General features: G+C 41.4%; 1 pseudogene; it reads right to left on the bottom strand.

Annotated features, from left to right (window-relative positions):
• The window catches only part of LOC134372590 (TBC1 domain family member 13-like), an 83,868-nt pseudogene extending 74,652 nt beyond the window's left edge, over positions 1-9,216 (bottom strand).
• Positions 9,217-9,444: the final 228 nt, after the last annotated feature.

Here is a 9,444-nt window from a genome sequence, read left to right on the forward strand (position 1 = left end):
AATCAAATTCATGGATGGGTGGAGGAAGGAGGAATGAGGCAAGGAGGAGGGAGAGGGTAGGTGACTCTGAACTCTTAGAAAAGCAACTCAAATTACACTTACTGATTACTGAATTCAGCTTCAAATGAGAAAATATTTTTGGTAGATCATTTGTTAACCCCACCAGTGCATATGTCAAAGGGCTTTAATCTTGCTAACAGTGTCTTTTAAAATTCCTTAGCTTGGCACCTTTTTCACGCAGTATTGAAATAACACAGGTTTTTGTGATTACGCCATTCTGAAAAATCCCAAAGTAACAGAAGGCAAGACTGCGGATGGAAAATGTAAAGAAAAATAAAGTAAAATTGTGATACTGTCATTATAGCAGTACTTAAATTGCATTTATCTATCAAAACTTTCACCTTCCTATCTCACGTATAGACACTAGAGATAAATGAAATGTAAGAAGTAATTCAGTATGGAATTTGCACATCCTGAAATAATCTCCAGGAGCCTGTTTTTTAAATGACTTCTTTCCAAAGCACTAATTTCAGTCGTTCCTATGAAATCACTTGATAGATATTATCTAACAGCTTCTTGGTGTCAGAAGCTTTCCAAGGACTACTTAACATCTGGTTTGAAATAACTGTGTTTGGGTGTGGGCAGTTCAGTCAATTGCATGGTTTCACCATCACCTAACACATTTTAATCCTTGTAGATCTTAAAGCCCTCTGTGGTTTGGTTTCTACAGATTTTAATTGTACATACTCCCTACAATTTACAGCTTAATTGTACAGTGTCTGATATCTGCTAATTGCTTCAGGTGTGTTCACCTGCCTCGACGAAGACTGTCTTTCCAGTGCCTTGAGGGCAGAGGCCACATCTTATACTTTTGTGTTCCCTGTGGTTCCTAGTAAAGTACTTCGATCTTTAAGGTTCCCCAGGGACAAAAGGCATATATATATATATATATATATATATATAAAATCCACAGTGAAAATTGCTTTTTTTTTCCTTCAAAGAGCATCTACACAATGCAGGTGTTTTTCAAAAAGTATACCTAAAAGAACTTTTTTTGAAAACCTGCTAATTCTGTCATCCTCTCACTGAAATAAGAATATTTTACACCTTCCCAGGCAGAAAGCTATTCAGCTCTCTTAGCCTACTTCCACTAAAAGCTACATTTATCCGTTAGGATTTATTCAGTTACAAATAACAGAATATCCAGCTAGTTACATTGCAAACTCTTGGTTTTGTTGACAAAGAAGAAGGCATCAGGAATGTCTCTTAAGTTGGCCAGCCAATTACCAGAGCAGGGCACTTGCTTTAATAATCAAAGTGATTCCTGTTGAAGAACTGATTATCGGGGTATTTACTTTCTCAAATTGACTAAAATTTTATCTCCCTAGAATTTCATTCTGTCTATTTGAACATTATGAAATAATATTATTCTCTTTCCACTAGAATATTCTTCAAAATATATATTCAAAAATAGCTTTATTGTGGTATAATTTATAACTCACCTATTATAAGTGTACAATTCAATGACTTTAGCAGATTTAAAGAATTTTGCAACCATCACCACAGTGCAGATTTAGAACATTTCTCTTACCCCTTAAAGTTCTTTTGTGCTCATTTGCAGTCAGTCCTTACTTCCACCTCTCCCACCTCCAGCCCCAACCAACCACTGATCTGCTTTCTGGCTCTAAGATTTTTCTTTTCTGGAACTTTTTAATAGATCAAATCATACCATATGTAGTCCTTTGTGTCTGGCTTATTTCTCTAGTATAATGTTTTTGAGAATCATTCATATTGTAGCATGTATCAGGGATTCATTCCTTTTCATGGCTGAGTAGTATTTCATTGTATGGATACCACATTTTGTTTACCCCTTTACCAAATGAAGGACATTTGAATTGTTTTCAAGTTCTGGATATTATGAATAAAGCCTCTATAAACATTCATGTACAAGTTTTTGTGTGGACATTCTTGGTTGGATTCCTAGGAGTGAAATTTTTAGGTTTCAAAGGAATTTTAAAGAAGCTTTTAAACTGTTTTCCAAAGTGTCTATAATATTTTACAATCCTAGTAGCAGTGTATGAGTACCAATGTCTGGTAATGTCTGTCTCTTTGATAGTAGCTATTGAGTATGTGTGTGTACAGGGGTATCTCAATGTGTGTATGATTTTTCAAAAACCAATTAATAGACTTTATTCTTTAGCATAATTTTAGATTTACAGAATAATTGAGCAGATAGTAATAGAGTTCTATTACTTCCCCATCTTCCCTACTTATGAACTAATACAATTAATGAACTAATATTGATACATTGTTATTACCAATAACTCACAGTTTACCTTAAGGTTCACTCTTTATGTTGTGCAGTTCTATGGGCTTTTACAAATGTATATAACCATGATTACAGTTTCATCACCCTAAAAATCCCGTGTACTTTACCTATTTATCCCTCATCTCCTTCCACCCAAACTCCTGGCTTTTCACTGGCTTTTCAGACCACTGATCTTTTTCACTGTCATTATAGTTTCACCTTTTCCAAAATGTCATAGACTTGGGATCGTAGAGTATGTAGCTTTTTCAAACTGTTTTCTTTCACTTAGCAATATACATTTAATGTCTTTTTATGGCTTGATAGCTCATTTCCTTTTATCTCTGAATAATATTCCATTGTATGGATTTACCATGGTTTATCCATTCATCCATTGAGAAGTATCTTGGTTGCATCCAGTTTTCGCAATTATGAATAAAGCTGCTATAAACATTCTCATGCAGTTTTTTTTGTGTGCATATAAGTATTCACCTCATTTGGGTAAATACTTAGGAACACAATTTCTGGTAAGACTATTTGTAAGAAACCGCCAAATTGTCTTCTGAAGTGGCTATATCATTTTGCATTCTCTCTGGCAATGAATGAACATTTCTGTTACTCTGCATCCTTGCCAGTGCTTGCTATTGTCAGTTTTATTTAAAAAGAATTATAGCCATTCTAATACATGTGTGTAGTGGCATCTCATTGTTATTTTAATGTTTTAATTTTGCAATTTCCTAATGACATGATGATGAACATCTTTCATATGCTATTTGCTATCTGAATATATTTTTTGATGAGATGTCTTTTTAAACTGTTTGTTTTCTTATTGTTGAATTTCAAGTGTTCTTTGTATATTTTGGATACAAATACTTTATCAGATACAGGCTTTGCAAATATTTTCTCGCAGTCTGTGTCTTGTCTCTTCATTCTCTCTATTTTAAAACTTTTGCAGAAGTTTTAAATTTTAATAAACTCCAACTTATCAACTTTTCCTTTCATGGATTATATGTTTGGTGTTATATCTATAATCTCATCATAAGAAGGAGTAGGTAACCTGAATAGGCCTATTGAAGAAATTGAATTAATAAACATCTAGGTCTAGGTAGATTCACTGGTGGATTCCATCAGACATTTAAGTAAGAAATTATAACAATTCTCTAGAATCTCTTCTAGAAGATAGAAACAGAAGGAATATTTCCAAAATCATTCTACCTGCTGGACCTGTCAGTTATTGAGACAGGTTTGATGAAGTCTCCAATGATAATAGTGGATTTGTCTATTTTTCCTGCAGTTTGATCAGTTTTTGCCTCACTGATTTTGACACTGTTGTTAGGCACATACAAGTTAAGGACTGTTACATCGTCTTGGAGAACTGACCCCTTTACCATTGTGTAATTCCCCTCTTCATCCTGATAATTTTCTTGCTCTGAGGTCTGCTTTGTTTGAAATTGGTATGGCTACTATAGCTTCTTCTGATTAGTGTTAGTATGGCATCTCTTTCTCTATCCTTTAATTTTTAATCTATCTGTGTTTTTATATTTAAAGTGGGTTTCTTATGGTTGGGTCTCTCTCTCTCTCTCTTTTTTAAAAATCCATATCGACAGTCAGTCTTTTAACTGGTTCATTTAGACCATTTAAAATGATTATTGATATAGTTGAGTTAGTATCTACCATTTTTGTAATTGTTTTATATTTGTTGCACCTGTTCTTTTTTCCTTTTATTTTTAATCTTCTCTTTTTCTGCCTTCTCTGGTTTTAATTGAGCATTTTGTATGATTCCATTTTCTGTCTTCTTGTAGCATATCAATAATATTTCTACTTAACTTTTTTTTTGGTGGTTGCCTTAAAGTTTCCAATATACATTTATAACAATCTAGTCTTCTTTCAAATAATAATGTACTATTTTATGGGTAGCATGGGTGTCATACAATGGTATCTCCAATTTCTCTGTCCCCTCCCTTATGCAACTGCTGTCATTCATTCCACGCATCCATAAGCTATAATTGTGAAATATGTTGTTGCTATTATTATGTGAACAGTGATCTGTTAAATCAATTAAGAATAAGAAAAACAAAACATTGTATTTTACCTTCATTTATTCCTTTTCTAATGCTCTTTCTTTATGTAGATTCAAGTTTCTCATCCATATCATTTTTTGTCTCTCTGAGGAACTTCTTTTAACATTTTCTTATAGGTCTACTGACAACAAATTTCTTTAAAAAAATTTTTTTTCGGGCCGGTCCCATGGCTCACTCGGGAGAGTGTGGCACTGGTAGTGCCAAGGCTGCGGGTTCGGATCCTATATGGGGATGGCCGGTGTGCTCGCTGGCTGAGCGTGGTGCTGACAACACTGTGCTGGGGGTTGCGATCCCCTTGCCGGTCAAAAAAAAAAAAAATTTTTTTTTTCTGGGGAAGTCTGTATTTCTCCTTCACCTTTGAAAGTAATTTCATTGACTATGAAACTCTAGGCTGGTGGATTTTTTTCTTCAACACTTTAAACATTTCACTCCATTCTTTTCTTGCTTACATGGTTTCCGAAGAGAAGTCTGATGTAAGTCTTATCCTTGTTTCTCTATAGTTTATGTGATTCCCATCCCCTCACTCCCTGGCTTCTTTTAAGATGTTCTGTTTGTCTTTGGTTATATGTAGTTATATATATGATATGTCGGCGTGTAAAATTTTTTGTATTTAACCTGCTTGGCATTCTCTGGGCTTCCTGGATCTGTGGTTTGGTGTTTGTCATTAATTTCAAAAAATTCTCAGCCATTATTATTTCAAATATTTCTTTTGTCCTTTTCTCTCTTTCTTCTCCCTTTGGCATTCCCATTATGCATATTTATACCTTTTGCAATTGTCCCGCAGTCACTGGACATTCTGTTTTCTTTTCTTCCATTCTCTTTTCTCTTTGCTTTTCAGTTTGGGAAATTTCCATGGATATATCTCCAAGCTCACTGATTCTTTCTCAGTCTGACCCAGTCTACTAATGAGCCATCAAAGGCATTCTTCACTTCTGTTATAGTGTTTTTAATTTCTAGCGTTTCTTTTTGATTCTTTCTCAATGTTTCCATCTCTCTGCTTATATTACCCATCTGTTCTTTTATGTTGTCTACTTTTCCCATTAGAACCCTCAGTATATTAATCATACTTATTTTAAATTCCCGTTTGATCATTCTAATATCTGTGTCATACCTGAGCATGATTCTGATGCCTGCTTTGTCTCTTTGGACTGTTTTTTTCTACCTTTAAACATGTCTTGTAATTTTTTGTTGAAAGCCAGGCATAATGTATCATCATAGGAACTGAAGTAAATAGGCTATTAGGGTGAGGTTTCATGTTTATCTTGTTAGGAGTTAGGCTGTGTTTAATGTTCGATGATAGCTGTAGGGGTTGGAGGTTTCAGTTTCCTCTAGTGTTCTTACTTTTGTCTCCCCTGTTGTCTTCAGTTTTCCCTAAGAACTCTTTCTTAAATGTAGTCTGTGTCTTGCAGTTCTCTTAGTTGTAATCCACCATCATTATGCTAGAGTCCTGTTGATATGGAGAGAAGAATCATTTTATAATTTTTTTAAAGGTTCTTTTATTTTTAAAAATTTATTTATTTATTTGCAAAGAACACATGGTCCATTAGAGACTGCTCATCATTAATAGCATTGATTCAAGGAACAAAACAGGTGAAAAACAAAAGCAGACAAACATTCTGACCATCTGGAATAAGACCTGCTGAATTTATACAGCTCAATCTGTAATTGTCCAACGTCTGGGAGTCAGTTCGTCAAGCAGAAAACCTCAGATGTTCTGGTTTTGTGGGAACCTCCCTTGAGAATCTGGAGAGGGGGTATCATCAAAGGCAGGTCTTTTCCTCAGGCCATATCCCACTGGAGACCTCTGCCTAACCAAGACATGGTCCTTGTGCTCTCGACTTTCACCTTAAGGTCTAGGAGAGGGCACTGGACCCAGCTCTGCCACAGAAGCAAATCAGATGCAGTGATTCAAGTAGTATGGTCCCAAGAGAGAGGGTAGGGGGATAGGAAGAGGGAATGCATCAGGTGTCCTGGGTAGTGTCTGCTGGGTCCCAGGCAGTGGCCCAAGCTTCAGGCCATGAAGGGGCCAAAGTTGGGGTTGAACTACCAGTTGACAAGTTCTGGATAGAGGGTGCACCAGGCTGTCGGGAAGCAATGTCTGCCTCATCCCAGGGGTCTTCAAGTCTGGCAGGTGTACTGTCTCTCTTGTGTTCTGCACACTTAGTTCCAGTATAGACATCAGAGCCCTCCCAGCCAGGACCTGCCGGGAAACTGGGGAGGTCCCTGAGGCGGGGGAGAGGATGCTGACTTTGACCTTGGGAAATCAAGAGAACTGTGTTTCTAGCTTCTTTTTACCTTCCCAGCCCCAAAGCACTTGCCAATCTGCAATAAAAAGCCAGGAGAGTGAATAAATAGTAAAAATTTCCCAAATACTGTGTTGGGAGTAAAGGAGGCAAAAAAGCAAGTGCATCACGACCTAGCAGCAGCCAGAGAAGCCTGGTGAAGGAACCATGGGGGATGATGTTTCTGGCCCACAGCTGGGTGGGGGAGGGTGGCAAAGAAGCCCTGCCCTCCAAACTCAGCAAGGCTTCAGGGCAAGAGGGCTGCTGGAGCCCCGCTCCTGCTGGCCAGTCTGCGGGGAGGATGAGGACCCTCGTTCTGTTCCCCAGCCTTCCAGACCCAAACCTCCTGTGCTCCTTACCAAAAGAGGGAGGCGACTTGATTAGAATAAGCCCTGCTCCTCCAGAAGTGGGAGCAGTCAGCTGCTCCTGCTCGGTGACAGGGAGAAGGCCAGCACCTCCCTCAGCCTGCATGAGGTAGAGGGGCATGTGAAGGTGCAGACATGGCCCTCCTGGCACTGACAGGATCCAGGGCTTCGTGCTCAGCTACTCCTGGCCCCAGGGAGGCTCCCTTGGTGCCACCTGCCTGTGCTTTATGAGACTCACTGCCCCAGGGGGAGGGGTGGCTGGGAGCCAAGGGAAGGACAACTCCTCTGATGTACTTGGATTCCAACCCAGGACAGAATCACCTTAATGTCCTTTTCCTTTGGGACAGGAGGGCCTTTGGGAAGCTCTGGAAAGACCCAGCTCTCCCACTTCTCCCTCCTCCAACCACAAAGCAGGGGCAGGAAGCTGGAAGCTTTGCCTGGGTCAGCATTTCTCAGCTGCTCTTGGTTTCCAAGATTTCTGTCATGAGGAGCAGGTTCAGGGCCCTCTAGTGAGGCACTGGGGACTCCCTTCCAGTCTGGGGGACCAGGGAGCTTCAGGCTGGGGGATGGGAACAGGATGCAAAGGCCCAAGCTGACCTCCAGGGGCCTTGCTGAGCCAGACTCTTCATTCTGTCTCCTGGGTTCAGGGGAGCAGGGGGAGGAGGGAGGAGAAGCTCAGGATAAAGCACCCAAGGGAGAATGGCAGAGGGAGCATATTGAAGGAGGGACACGCGGAGCGAGAGTCACACAAACCCTCTGTGGAAGAGGCGGAGGAGACAGAGGCAGAGGTAGAGCGGCAGAGAAGGAGAAGCAGAGAGACCTAGAAGGATTCAAAGATACCCTCACCCCCTCACGAACACACGCACCCACCCACGGAGGAGAAACAGAGACAGCTGGGGGATTCAGGGACACACACACCAACCAACAACGACAAACCGACACACACACAGTAAGATGGGGGCAGAGGCATGACCTGGGCCTGGCAGCCCCTTAAGTCCTTCAGAGACACCTTCCCGTGGAGAAGCCTAAGCACCATCCCCCAGCAGAAGCAGTTTCTGGCCCTTTTGCCACGCACCTCCCTGGCTAGTGCCCAGAAAGCCAAAAGCAGGAAACGAGAAAGGGAGCAGCAAAGCAGAGACAGGGAGGGACACTTGCCAGCCTCCCACTGCCCCAGGTACAGTTCCACATCCTCCTCTTTCAAGGTGGAGTACACCTTCTCCATCTTGTAGGTGATGCCACATTGTGAGTCATCCAGGCTCTTGATAAAGTTGTCCTCTCAGCCGTGAGATTGGTGAAGTGGAAAAAGGTGTCTGCCTCAGTGTGCTCTTTCCACTTGCTGGTGAGGTTGGTGGCAAAGGTATAGTAGAGGGGCCCCACGGTCTCATTCATGCCTTGCACATAAGTGATGCCAGGGCTGAACTTGGCATAGATGAACAGGATCCACTCCACCTCCCAGCGGGCCTCACAGCCGTTTAGCAGAACCTCCTACTCATACAGGGATGACAGCCTGGAGTTCTTCTTTGGGGAGCTCCTGTTTGTGACCCTGCTCTGGCTGTGGGCCACTGTCTGGGATTTCAGCATCCCACTTACAAAGAGTCTCAAATTCATTCTGGAGGTCCAGAATGAGGTGTCAGGGGTACTTGGTGGCCCTCTCGAAGAAGGATATGTCTGGGCACAAACTCTGGACATCTTTGTCAATCTGCACCATCACCTCGTTGTCCTTGAAGTATGTGTTCCACCAGCTGTTGGGGTTGAGGTTGAGTAGATGGTCCTCAAAGGTCACATCCTCCCTGGACACACCCATGTTGGCCTTGGAAATACCAGGCTGGATAATCATTTCCCTCGGAAACTGAAAATACAGCTCCCTCTGTTTGGCCAGGATGGACGTGCATGAGGCTCTCTCCAATGGGAGGTAGTTCAAGAGAATCTGCACAGCAGGAGGAGTGAGATGCTCTGGGAACTCCCCCACCCCAACCTTGGACAGCAGGTAGAAGCTGACAGGCCTCAAGAAAGCATCTTAGAAAGCCCAGGGAAGACAAGATGAGCTTCCAACAGAGGCACCACAGTCTGCCCTCACAGGGTATGCCACTAAAACTGAGTTCCTGAAGCTTTTCCAATGCAATTGAGGGATCCTTCAGAACAGCCCGGAAATCTGCAATCCAGCTCTTGTGCAGACTAGACATGGTATTGACTTCAGGAACCCCACCCCAACCCCACCTCCACTGCCACCTCTGCAGCCACCCTATTTTAAAAAATTTTTTATTTTAACATTTACTTGTACATATTTGTGGGGTACTTTAATACATGCATGTACTACACAATGATTCGCTTGGGGTAGACAGCATAGTTTTGTACCCATTAGTCTACCACTTCTCCTCCCCCACACCCGCCTCCCCTCCCGGCCTCGGGAA

This window comes from Cynocephalus volans, chromosome 3 (genome assembly GCF_027409185.1).
Source record: "Cynocephalus volans isolate mCynVol1 chromosome 3, mCynVol1.pri, whole genome shotgun sequence".
NCBI lineage: Eukaryota > Metazoa > Chordata > Mammalia > Dermoptera > Cynocephalidae > Cynocephalus > Cynocephalus volans.